This window comes from Podarcis muralis, chromosome 6 (genome assembly GCF_964188315.1).
Source record: "Podarcis muralis chromosome 6, rPodMur119.hap1.1, whole genome shotgun sequence".
Classification (NCBI taxonomy): Eukaryota; Metazoa; Chordata; class Lepidosauria; order Squamata; family Lacertidae; genus Podarcis; species Podarcis muralis.
Window position 1 is genome coordinate 50063072 of NC_135660.1, and position 12782 is coordinate 50075853.

The window sequence follows — 12782 nt, forward strand, 5'->3', positions numbered from 1 at the left end:
CACTTTTAGTCACCAGTTACAATTTTTTTCACAGAGAAACAACATCTAGGCTTTTCCCCAAGTATATTTGTCTAATGTGGCATGAGGTTGTGAGATCTTGCACTGCAAATTATACAGTGAGGGGGGGGGAGTATTTGATCCCCTGCTAAATTTGCCCGTTTGCCCTCTGACGAAGAAATGACCAGTCCATAATTTTAATGGTAGGTTTATTGTAGCTGTGAGAGACAGAGTAACAACAGGAAAGCCCTCAGAAACCCAGAAGACAAAAGTCAGAGATTGATGTGAATTACAATGAGTGAAATAAGTAACTGATCCCCTATCAACCAGCCAGATGTCAGGCTACCTGGTATCTTCACTATATGTAACCAGCTGAGATTAGAAGAACCTGCTGAAAACTCAACACTGACAATATAAACCAGGAAGCACAGATAGAATGAGAAAGACTCAATAAAACATGGTTTACTGGAACTTTGGATAATCCGGTTTTTGTTTGTTTGTTTGTTTGTTTGTTTGTTTGTTTAATTTGCATACCAGCCTTCATCCAAAGATTTCAAGGCAGTTCACAGAAGATTATGATGCAGAAATCTGCAGTGACAAGACTGAACTGGCAATGCTAAATAATGTAGATACTTCTCTACCCAGTTTCTTTTTTATATAAAAGGAAGTTATTTATTTATTTATTTATTTATTTATTACATTTTATATCTCACCTTTTCCCAAGGAATTCATGGGATTCCTTGATATGGACCTGCATTCAGATCATCACCAGATCCCAGTCAACTTACGTTTACCAATGTTGTTGCATCACGTGCATTTGGTGGTGAAAGGAGTTTTTTTTTCTCCATTAGGGGCCCCTGGCCCACAGAAAACACAATACTCGGGGCCTGATCCAGCCTTGTCAGGTGAGCAAGACAGAAACAGCTCTCAAGGGCATTTTCAAAGCCTATTTGAGAAGCCTTCTAAGCATTCCTCCCTACTCTGGTCCACATGATTCAATGTTGGCCAACTGGCCTCCCTTTGGGCTGTCTACTCCTCTCTCTGAAACCTCTGCCAAAGCTTCACTGCACAGTGACCACAGACGTGAGCCAACTCTACCTGTCTCTGAACACATTCTCCTCTCTCACACACACACACCGACACATCTGCCTAACAGTACTTGTGGGATGTGTGCTTGTGCTTCAGCACTGCTTTCCAGAGACTTCAGAGCTGGCTGAATTTATTGAAAGACCAGAGGTAACACTGTGGACCCATGGACCGAATGTTCCCCACCTCTGCTCTAGGCTATGCCTGTGGAACCCAACGGTCAACTCCGCATGCACAGAGGGGAGCAGGCTCATGGACCCTACGTGTGCGCTCCCAGGTCTTCAGCCAGGAACTATGGTTATGCCAGGGTTCCCAAACACATACAGGTCTTAGGCATGTACAGTTCTATGTGCTTCACTCCTGTTCTTACATTCCATATGATATGCGGAGGTCGGGACTGACAGGCACATCAAGGCTGAGGGGTGGGGCCAGTGGCCAAAATACCACTCCTTTCCATGCACTGATTGAACCCATGAACAGGGGAACATGAAAGCAAGGTTTAGGTGAGTTATTGAAAAGTAGTAAGATTTCAACCAAGATGACAACTGAAATACCCTCAATAACCTGGCCCAGTCCAGAACACCCAAACTTAACCAAGTTCTCCCAACCGTTTATGGTTGCCCACTAGGCTCTAGTACATGGATGTGGACCCTCAGACCAAATGCTTCCATGGGCTTCCATCTGGTCCTCAGCCCACACCCCTCATCAACACTCCTTGGGTGCTTTTGCCTAGCTGCAATATGTCCTTGCAGTGTGATAATGCCTCTTGCTTGCCCTGTGCAAACTAGACAAGCCAAGCCAACTAGAATGGATGAGGAAGACAGTATCTATTGTTCACAGGACATCTGCAGGAGAGCACACAGAATTCCTTCCTCCCCCTCCACCCGCACAAGGGACTTTCCAAACTCAAAGCATCCATCCAAAAAAAAAAAAAAAAAAAAAAGCCTTGTCAGTTTCAACAGCCAAGAATCTGTGGAAAGCATAGCATTTGTCCAAGGTACAGAATTCTGCAGTTTAGGTGCTCCGAGGAAAATGTGAGAATCTTGCAACAAAGGGGCAAACCTGGAGAGGAGAAGTGCAAATGCTTTGCAACACATCACAAAGCAACAAACGAACATCTAATATGCATTTATTGTGCAATAATGACGGTGAAAGCAATTCCAGCAACTCTAATCATACCTCAGAAAGATTTAATGTCTGGTTTTGGAAACTCCTATTTGAACAGTTTGGCCTTGTTTTCCTATACAACATGAAACATGGCGAGGGAGACAATGGGCCTTGTTGCTTGTGGGCAGAGTGCCCAACTGCTGAACCCAACCAACACAATATGGGCCATTCTGGAAGTCTGGACAATCAACTTATTGATGAACTGTCATCTCTAAACCAGGAACTCTGAACTTTAAGTAAGAGACAGCAGAAAAGGCAGACAAGGCTTTCCAGTTTGCTGAACAAATGACAGACTGGCTCCCCTCCTCCTTCACAGGGTGGTGGGAGGACTCAAGAAGCGGAAAAGAGAAAGAGAGAAAGTGCTTGAAAAATGGCCAGAAGGCTCAATGAAGGAACGGCACTCCTGTCCCCTGCTCCCACACTATGAACAATCACATTCTTCCAAGTGCCTTATTGCAATGCTCAAAATTAATATAGTGAGATCCTTCATAAATAAGTGACTCCCAGTTTTCCATTCTGAGCCTTTGCTTCTAGTTTTGCTCTAGATTCAGATCACAGCACAGGGAGGGTTCCCCAGATTAACATCCTTAGCCTGAGGTTTGAATTTTTGACTGGAAGCACACTTCCCCTTCCTAACAATGCTTTCTCTTTTTTTGCTAGAAAGCTTGACATCCGAAAGTTGACTCAAAGCCTTTGGCTGTCCAAGTGCTGCCTCAGCTTCCGACAACTTTTTCCTCCAGCAAAATCAACCCAGCATATTGTGGTACATTTACCAGCTCCAAAAAACTCTACATGGAGAAGACAACATCAACTTGATGGTGGTCCCGTTTGCTTCCTCACTAAGGTTGAGAAAGTTACATGCATTGGGTACCAAACATTCTGCCTTTGGCCAGATTGTCATATGGAGAGATACAGTGGTACCTCGGGTTACATATGCTTCAGGTTACATATGCTTCAGGTTACAGACTCCGCTAACCCATAAATAGTGCTTCAGGTTAAGAACTTTGCTTCAGGTTGAGAACAGAAATCGTGCTCTGGCAGCATGGCGGCAGCAGGAAGCCCCATTAGCTAAAGTGGTGTTTCAGGTTAAGAACAGTTTCAGGTTAAGAACAGACCTCCAGAACGAATTAAGTACTTAACCCAAGGTACCACTGTATATGGTCCTTCTATGACATCATTAAAAGTAGGGTTAGTGTCTTGCCATCAATGCAGATACTTGTGGAGCAGCGGGGAGTGGTGAACTTCAGCTTTCTGTACACTAACTACTGCAGTGTGTGGGCTAAAAGACTTCACATGTTGTTGGCATCCACCTGTCTCTAGAGAGAATGGAGTGTGCCTTCGGGGGTGAAGTCAAACTGCTGCGTTAGCAGCACTGAAGTGACCTTTCTGGGGCGCAAGCCTGGGCAGTGTGTATGGGCTGCTCAAACACCAAGACCTCCCTCTTGGCCTCGCTGATGTGGCCCAAAGGAAAGCAGAGCAATACGTTTGGCCCCAGCTTGGCTGCAGGTGTTGCTGAAAGGAGGCATACAAGTTGCCATCCAAATCCCCTCTGGATTTGAAGAGGGTTCCCTTCCTTAGCCTTTTCTTCTCCCAAATATATCCTGTAAAGCTGTGGAGGTTTAGCATCAGAGTTTTCCTTCTCCTAGAGTCCCAGGTTGATGAGCCCCATCTGCCCCTCACTTCCCTCCACAGCAGCCTTTCTCAACCTGTGGGTCCCCAGATGTTGTTGAACTACAACTCCCATCACCCCTAGCTAGCGAGGCCAGAGCTCAAGGATGATGGGAGTTGTAGTCCAACAACATCTGGGGACCTACAGCTTGAGAACCGCTGCTCCACAGCATGTGCATAAACTGTGTTCTTGACTGTTGGAACCACTATTGATCATGTCCGCTCAATCCGCAGTAGCCTGTCTTTGCATGCAAGGGAACTTCTTAACTCAGCAAGGGTTTGAGACCCATCCTCACCTGGTTTATCCAGCCAATCGAAGCTGCTTCCCAGGGTGTGGCCACTGTTGCATGAAGACAGCTTCTAGGAGCCACAGGCTTGACATGCCTTCTCGCATATTACAGGCACAGAAACCAGGCAACAGATAGGAAAAGGGGGAAGTAGATGCATCAAACAGGTATGAATATCAGAAATTAGAATAGAGCAGTATATTGCAGAAGGAGAAAGAACTTGCCAGCGGAAATTTTATTTCATATTCTATCTAGGAAAATAAGGGAACTTTGTGATCACATATTCTTTCCCTTTGTTCTACAATGTAACTATGACTTGAAATTCTGTGTTAAACCAACAACAAGCAGCTTGATGGCATTCTAGCCAGGGTTGTAACTAATCAGTTCTTTGCCACACAAATGGCAATTATGGACATTAAAGAAAAAATGGTTGCCTGGTCAGGGAAAATAAATATTTTACAAGTGATGGTAACTGCCCCTAACTAAATATATTTCCTCACAGTATAACTCACTCTGTAAGCCTGCCTTTCTTGTTGAATCAAACACCATCATATTCTCCATCACTGCAAACACTTGTAAATTAAAATCCTTGTAGATTAAAAAAAAGAACTGGGGAAAAGAATTGCACGTGTTTCACTGCAGTACAGTTTTCTTTATCAATGTATTCACTGGCAAATGACCAGCTATTTTAAAATCCAGCATACAAATTAATAATTCAGAAACATATAATTTTCCCACCACCAAATCTGACCTAGTAGCACACAAATTAAAAATCTCTGAATAGTTTGAATTTACGTAATTATGGATTTGGGGTGGATTCTGTTTGCCTTATGACCACGGGGATGTGTGTATGTTACATGCAATGAGTGTACATAGAACACAGCAAATTTTTACTAGCTCAGTAATGTCTAGACTGTTGGATAGTAGCTCTCCAGCATTTCAGACAGGCTTCTCTCCCAGTTCTACCTGAAGATGCTGGGGACTAAACCTGGACCGTCTGCATGCAAAACAAATGCTCTGCCACTGAGATATGGCACTTCCCTATACAATCTCTATACTTGTCTATGTGAATAGTTGAGCTGTACAAGCTTTCAAACCTTTAACTTCCCCACATACACTATGCAGTGCATGGGCAGTAGGATGTGACTGAGTGCATAAAACAGTCTATTATTTGTTAATGTTCTTCAAAGACTTAAACCAGCAACCATTTCCTTGTGCTTTGTTAAGGGTTGCTTCTGACACTGGGACACAAGTGTGACTATGCTCACACAGCAAGTGGTGAGAAAACATCTTGGGTTGGATCCAGATCTAGCCATGCTTAGAGAAAACACACTGAAATAAATGGCACACATTATCCATCACTAACTTAAGTCCTACTGATTTCAACGCACCCCTCCAGGGCTGGGGGTGTTCTGGGGCTCAAAACTCCCATAATGTCCAGGCAGCATAATCAGTGGTCATGGAGGATGGAAGTTATAGTCTCACAATATCTGGAAGGCCACAGGTTCCCCATGTGCAGTCTACTCTAAGCATGACTAAGTCTGGCTCCAGCCCAGGAGGTAGCAAATATAGCACAAACCCGCTTCTCAACAAGGATACATATTTTGTGGGAAAGTATCCAGAGTCTGACAAACGTACATGTATGTATTTTAAGGCACAGATGCTTGCATCTGCATCTTTAAAAAGTAACACTGAAGGTGGCCTTTAACTGCCCTGAAGTCCCAGACTTGGCAAAACAGCCATTTATCGGATAGAAGAGATTTTGTTACTTAGCCTAGCCCAGACTTTGTTTTATATAAACAGGAGCCTATTATCTAGAAAGAATGAGAAGTTGCATTAAACCTCTAAAAGGCCATTAGATAAAACACTCTGAAGGTATCACTAATCTTGCCCTGGATTTAAGAGCTAGGTTTATGCAGTGTTTCAGCATAAAAATCATTGGCAAAAAAACCCAAAAACTGCTGATGAATGTCTTTGTGCTCTGTCAGTAACTCTCATTAACTCAAGTCTTCTTGAAACATTTGATGCTTATGTTTCACTCTTTAATCTCTATTTTGCACTAACAAACCTCCAAGAGATTATTGCAGCTCAACTGTAATTTAGTGATTTCTCTTTTCTCAGCATCACTGTTTGATTATTGCTTACATTGTACACTGTAATTTAAGGACTGCCTCAAGAGACAGTTTCTGAAGCTCTTCTCACTTTCCAAATTCAGAATTGGCAGAAGTCAGCAGAGTTCAGTTCTACAGCTTAGTCTGAACTTTACCCAAAGGTCACAGAGAGAAATTTGGAGGTGCTTGACTGGAAGACCCATCTCACATGACTTAAGATATTCCATTCAGATAGTTGAATCAATGTAAGAATTAAGTCCTTTAATAAGAAACCTGAAATTATCAAAGCTGCTGGGAAGTCTATAAATTACTATGTAGTAAAACCACCTTGTCGATAATAAGTAAAATTTAATGGTTCAGCTATTCAAACATCAGAATTTGAGACATTATTTATGGGAGCTGTAGTCCAACAGCATCTACAGCAGGGATTTCCAAATTGTAGTCTGCGGACCAGCAGTGGTCCACGAGCTTCATTCAGGTGGTTCACAGAATGTAAAAATAGGCAGAAAAATCTGCCAAGGACCTCAACAATTTTCAAGTGTTCTGCAGAGGACTATTGATCTAGAGGTACACAGGTTAGCCACACCTGTCCTATGGTGCTAATGGGTTACAAAGGAAGACAAAACAGACAGCCATGAAAATATTGTTAGCACCTAGCCTGTAACTTAACTCTCCAAACAAACTTAATGGTTTACTGTATGTTCACTTTTGTGCCCAATACAGAGAAGCTATCCCTAAACTCTAGTGGAATTAAAGGTAAAGGTAAAGGTACCCCTGCCCGCACGGGCCAGTCTTGCCAGACTCTAGGGTTGTGCGCTCATCTCACTCTATAGCCAGCGCTGTCTGCAGACACTTCCGGGTCACGTGGCCAGCGTGACAAGCTGCATCTGGCGAGCCAGCGCAGCACACGGAAACGCCGTTTACCTTCCCGCTAGTAAGCGGTCCCTATTTATCTACTTGCACCCGGGGGTGCTTTTGAACTGCTAGGTTGGCAGGCGCTGGGACCAAGCAGCGGGAGCGCACCCCGCCGCGGGGATTCGAACCGCCGACCTGACGATCGACAAGTCCTAGGTGCTGAGGTTTTACCCACAGCGCCACCCGCGTCCCTAGTGGCATTAGGATGTAACAGACTCACAGGTTTTCTGTAAAGGGAGACACCTCAATTCAGTTCTAATAAACCCCATTCTGAATATCTTAGTCGAGTGAAGGTTCACATTCTAGGTATGAACTCATAGCTGTTTCTTGCTGGGTCACTGCTATCTAGAACCAGTACAAACAGATTCTACTTTTGCAGGAAACGGACAAAACTGATACCTCCAAAGGGTCACACACATTGCTTTAAAAATTTCAGCTGCAGGGGGGAAAACACAAGTAACTGGAGATTACTTCTGCTTAGTTTCTTAATAATGATCTGGAACAACTCCTTTCAGTTTCAGGCTTAATTCAACCCAGGATGTAGTTATTATCTTACAAAACAGGAAACACCCTTAAATAATCATTACATATTGGGGAACAAAAATATATTGTTTCTTCAATCTTCAGAGGACTTGAAAGCCAATATCTAAATTAAAACTTGGAAGCTGGGTAACGTCACTATCCTATTTTAGGAGCAGGGCAGACAGGATTTTTTTTTTTTATTGTCTCATGAAAATCTCAAAGCAAATTGACAGTACAAATGAAGTGCAAAAATTACTGAGCATTGAGATCTTGCTCAAAACACACGTTTTGATCTGAACAAAAGACACCAGGAAAGAAGAAGCAGGAGTCTCAGCTATTGCCCTCTCCTGCCCAAAACAAACCAGGACTGTGCCAAGAAAATGCACGTGGCAAAAAGGAGCGCTAGGTCCTGGTGGGCTACCCCCTTACCCGCTTGTGATTGGCCAAGAGGGTAACCAGCCAATCAGGATTTTCATATATATTTTTTCCTTTCCCCCCTTCACTTCTCACTTTCCTCTGCAGTCCCCTAGCCTCAGGCTATGGCCCCCCCATTTACACATTTTTCACCTGGGGCCTCTTTGAAATATCCTGGGGCTCCCCTAGAATATCCATGGGGCCCTAGGGGGCCATATGGCCCCCGGTTGGGAAACACTGGCCTTGCCTATATGTAGTCTGTTTGTAGCTGGCCACATCAAAGAGGACATTAATTCAAGACACCATTAATTCAAGACACTCAGTGGAGCATATGCTTGTACAACAAGAACTGTGGGTGGTATACAACCAAGTTCCATTGAAATTAATGGATCTAACTTAGTCATGTTCCTCTGTTTCAGTGGGTCTACTCTGAGTAAAAGTTAGTTGAAAACACTCTGTATATTTAAAAATAAGCTGATGTCCAACCATCGTAAAGCCAAAACATGGTACATACGGCAAATAGCTCCTGAGAAGAGCACATTTGCAGTCATAGCTGTTTATTTTCTGTTTGTACTTAAGGTAAACCACACATTCCATTTTTAGCCCACATGCAGACACAGAAGCAGACACAACTCAGCTTTGACTGCATGGGGAGCTCAGAACTATGAAGATCGGAGGAGCATTGGTTCATTACGTGTGAACAGAGGATGTGTAGTCTACACACACACACACACACACACTGCAAGCACATTCCAGAATGTATAAAATGGGCCAACAAAAATAGTAGTCAGAACATGAACAAGTGGGGTAGAAGATCCCCCTAAATAACCTGAAAACATACAAAAAGAATGCAAGGAAATACAAAATAGCTTCAGAAGGAGGACTAACTTTACCAGTGTCATGTTGTTCTGACATACATAGAAAATGGCCTTTTACCAAGGTAGAGCATTGGTTCTTCTAACTCAATGCCATCTATACCAGGGATGGGGTTCCTGTGACCATCAAGATATCTTGAACTCCAACTCCCATCCGCCTCAGCTAGCATGTTCCATGGTCAGGGGTGAGAGAAGCTGTAGCCCAATAATATCTGGAAGGCCACTGGTTTCCCACTTCTGACCCATGCTGAGTGGCAGCAGGGATTAAGATGGCGGTCTTTCCCATCCCCAACTTGGAGATGCGAGGACTGTGTCAGCATATAAAATAGTAGCTCTGCCTCTGCGCTACCCCACTCCCAATTACATTTCTGTAGCAAGCTTTAATTAATTATAACAAGGTTTTCTGTATCAAAAGGAGTCTCAGTTGTTTATTCCCAGCTTTACAACCCATGGTTTATCAAGTCTAGAATGACTGAACCAGGTCATGAGCTTAATTTGATTCCATTACTGCAAACTCAACCTAGATTAAAAGACCTCTTTGCTTTTACATATGCATGCATGCATGAAATGTGTGTCAACGCTTCCATGATTAAAAACTGAACTTTTCCTCATCCTTTTCAACTCCCCGCACCCCCAAGACATAAGTGATCAAGAGCGCACAAAAATATTTCCACCTTTCTTTTTATTTGTATAACTCTTCTTTGATAATAGTGAGACAGAAGATTACTGAGCTGACACATTTTGTTTCCAGAAAGCCCCCATTGTCTGAGCTGCATTCAAAAGAGATTTATGTAACATCTACGACGAAAACAGGAGGAAGATGGAAAGCCTGAACAAAAGTAACTGGCAACTGGGAAAGGAGCAGAAAATGAATATTAAACATGGACTTTATTCAACCTCCAGCTATTAGGGTTCTCACCTTTTCCATGCAGAGGCAGGAATTAATCTTTCCCAATCACTACAGTTTTAAGTTGGGGAGATACTTCACAGGTTCATTTTCATCTGACATGCAACTAGTAAGAGCACCATGACTTCAGAAGATGCTTCAGTTTCAACTCTCAGAAGCAATAACCCATCCTAATAGCAAGAAGAAAGCTTTTTTTTGGGGGGGGGGGGTGGATTCCTCGTCCTTATAGAATTGTACTACCCATAACAAAATAGATCAGTTATATGTAGAATGAAAGGCTGCAAGATTCGAGCCAACTTGAACTCTGTGCATTTTGAAAGCTTGGCCCAGAAATCTCAGATGCTAGCTGAGGTACATTAGGGCTGTTATGTACTGAGTTGAATAGGATCCAAAATGCAGCAGTCCGATTGGTCCAGTAAATTGCCACACTGCTCTTGGGTGTCTGAATCTACCCACAGTGGTGACAAAAGCATATTGCCCTTTCTCACTGGCCCTCTCCTTTCCAGCCAGTCTGCATGTGATTTTTCAAAAAGTATCCCTAGTTCATAGCTCATAGATGCACAGTATAGAAGAATATTTCTCAGTTTGTTGCAACAGGCCATTACTCAATGGTGAAGCCTATGCTTTGCATGCAGAAGGTCCAAGAATCAACCCCTGTCATCTCTAGTTATACTACCTCAGTTGGGCAATAAAGACCATAGAGTCGGGGTTGAATACCTGTGGCGCTCTAGATGTTGTTGGACTATGCATCTCATCATCCCTGACCATTGGCCATGCTGTCTGGAACTGATGGGAGCAGCGAGTACAACTCATTTCCCATCCCTGTTGTAGAGCCACTGGAAGTTAAAATAATGGACAAGTTGCATGTGGTATACTGCATCTTCATATGGCCATAGTATACAACATATGCAAAATTAAACATTTTACCTAAGTTCTTCTAGTGGTGGAAATGACAGTTACATGCTAGGCTATGTACTTTGCTGTCCATCGATGTAATGCAGATGTTTAAACAGCAGTCTGCTAAAGGGATGCCCTTGCCTTTATGTCACCCTTTACACAACCTGGAAGACTTAAGCCTGCTACTGAAATCCCATTACTGCTCTCATAAAACTAAAGCGCATGATTGCCCTTGAGAGGAGCTGTCCTGAGCTAAAACAGACGTTAACTGGGAGGACGAGGCAGGTGGTGGATCTAAGGGGGAAGGGGAGAAATGCAGCCACACAAATATACCACAAACATATTTGCAGGAGGGACGGCAGGAACCCATTCATTTTAGGTTAAAGGCACTTAAAACCAAAAGAACAACAATAAGGTTCTGACACACATCCAAGATCTTCCCATAATCCAAGCACATTAGATGAAGGCGAGAAGGCAAAACAGAGAAAGCTCAGGGGACGTGGAAACACCCAGCCGTTCCCAAAATAGGAATAGATCAGATAATCACAGCTGGAACATGCATGGGATTGTACTCCCTTTGCATACCGTGGCTTAACAATGCTGAGCTCTCACACGCAGCAGTGCAAACAACGGGGTCAGGAAGTCTATTCCTTCACTAAAAATACTATGAGAAAGAAGGCCGAAAGCAGACTCAGACTCATGCCACTCAACACCCATTTTCCAGTAGCATAAGACTGAAAAAACTAGCAGGGGAAAGGCTGTTTCTTTGGAACAGAAAACTCTGTTTAAGAGGATATGGAATCTAGGTATATCCATGGGAAATGAGACCAGGGCTGTGGCAAGCTAGAGGAGAGGGAGTCTCCAGTTTGGGTGAGGGGGATGGACCTGTGGCCCTCCAGATGTTAAGAGTTGGGAGTCAGACAACATCTGGGAGGAACTCAGGTTCCCTATCTCTGGTCTAATGGAAAGTCCTTCAAATAACCTTTCAATCTGATTATTAATTTATACAGTGCGTGTATGAGAGTCATATGTGATGATAGACCAGGGATCTGCTAAAGAAGTTGTTGAGAAAAGCAGTGAACAGGAATGAAAGAATGCAAAGAAGCTGGGGTTTTTTGAGGTTGGGTGTATATTTGTGGGCCACCCCAAACTCCCTTTTCTTATCAAAACTGCTGACCTCTTAAAATCTGACTCACGCCTAGATGCCTTTTGGTCTTTTCCAAGTGAGTCTGTTACTGCAACATAGAAAGCGTAATGGATTTCTTAATATATGGTGCCTTATCTGACAATTTGCCAAGAACCAGAACCTCTCTCTGTGGTCTGCATGCAAATAAAGTGCCCTTTGCACACAGAGAACCCAAGACGGGACCTGGCAGCAGGACCATGCAGAAAAATAAAACAACACAAAATTATCGTAAAACCGATTCCTGCCTTACAATGCCTGACATCTGTTGCCATGCCCCTGGAGCTCAGAAAGGAGGGTGCCTGTCTAATCTCATTTGGTAGGGACATAGGCTTGGACCCACCACACTGAATGCAAGCAAATGCATTCAGGTCTATCTTAACCACACATATGATGGGTAGGGCCAGTGATACAGCTGTACACCCAGGCCAGCCGTGGGGCTCTACTTCCCAGTCACTGTGGCAATTGACTTCATGCACAAAGCATGGGTGGCTAAACCTGTGACCCTCCAGGTGTGGTCAAACTAACTCCCATTAGCATGGAGGGAGCTATTTTTTTTTTTTAGTGTTGTCGTCTGAAAGCCAATTTTCTCTCTACTATTTTTCTCAGCAGCTCTTCCATGTACCTGCTGAGAGCATAAAATGGAGGAGGAAGTGGGGATCCAGGTAGGCTGCCCTGTGCTCCTTGCAGGAAAGATGAGGAAACGATGCTGCTCACATGAAATGGAAAGCTGGAAACAAAAGTCCCCAAAGT

The 12782-nt window shown here is 43.5% G+C and overlaps 1 protein-coding gene across 4 annotated transcripts in view; it reads right to left on the minus strand.

Moving 5' to 3' along the window:
* The window catches only part of AFAP1L2 (actin filament associated protein 1 like 2), a 77059-nt gene that overhangs the window by 32911 nt on the left and 31366 nt on the right, over nucleotides 1-12782 (minus strand). The window contains exon 2 of one of the 4 annotated variants that reach the window (XM_077930249.1): nucleotides 4215-4302. The exons of the other annotated variants lie outside the window; for them this stretch is intronic. The gene's annotated coding sequence lies outside the window, so the exon portion shown is untranslated. The remainder of the gene's footprint in view (nucleotides 1-4214; nucleotides 4303-12782) is intronic. 4 annotated transcript variants of the gene reach the window in all.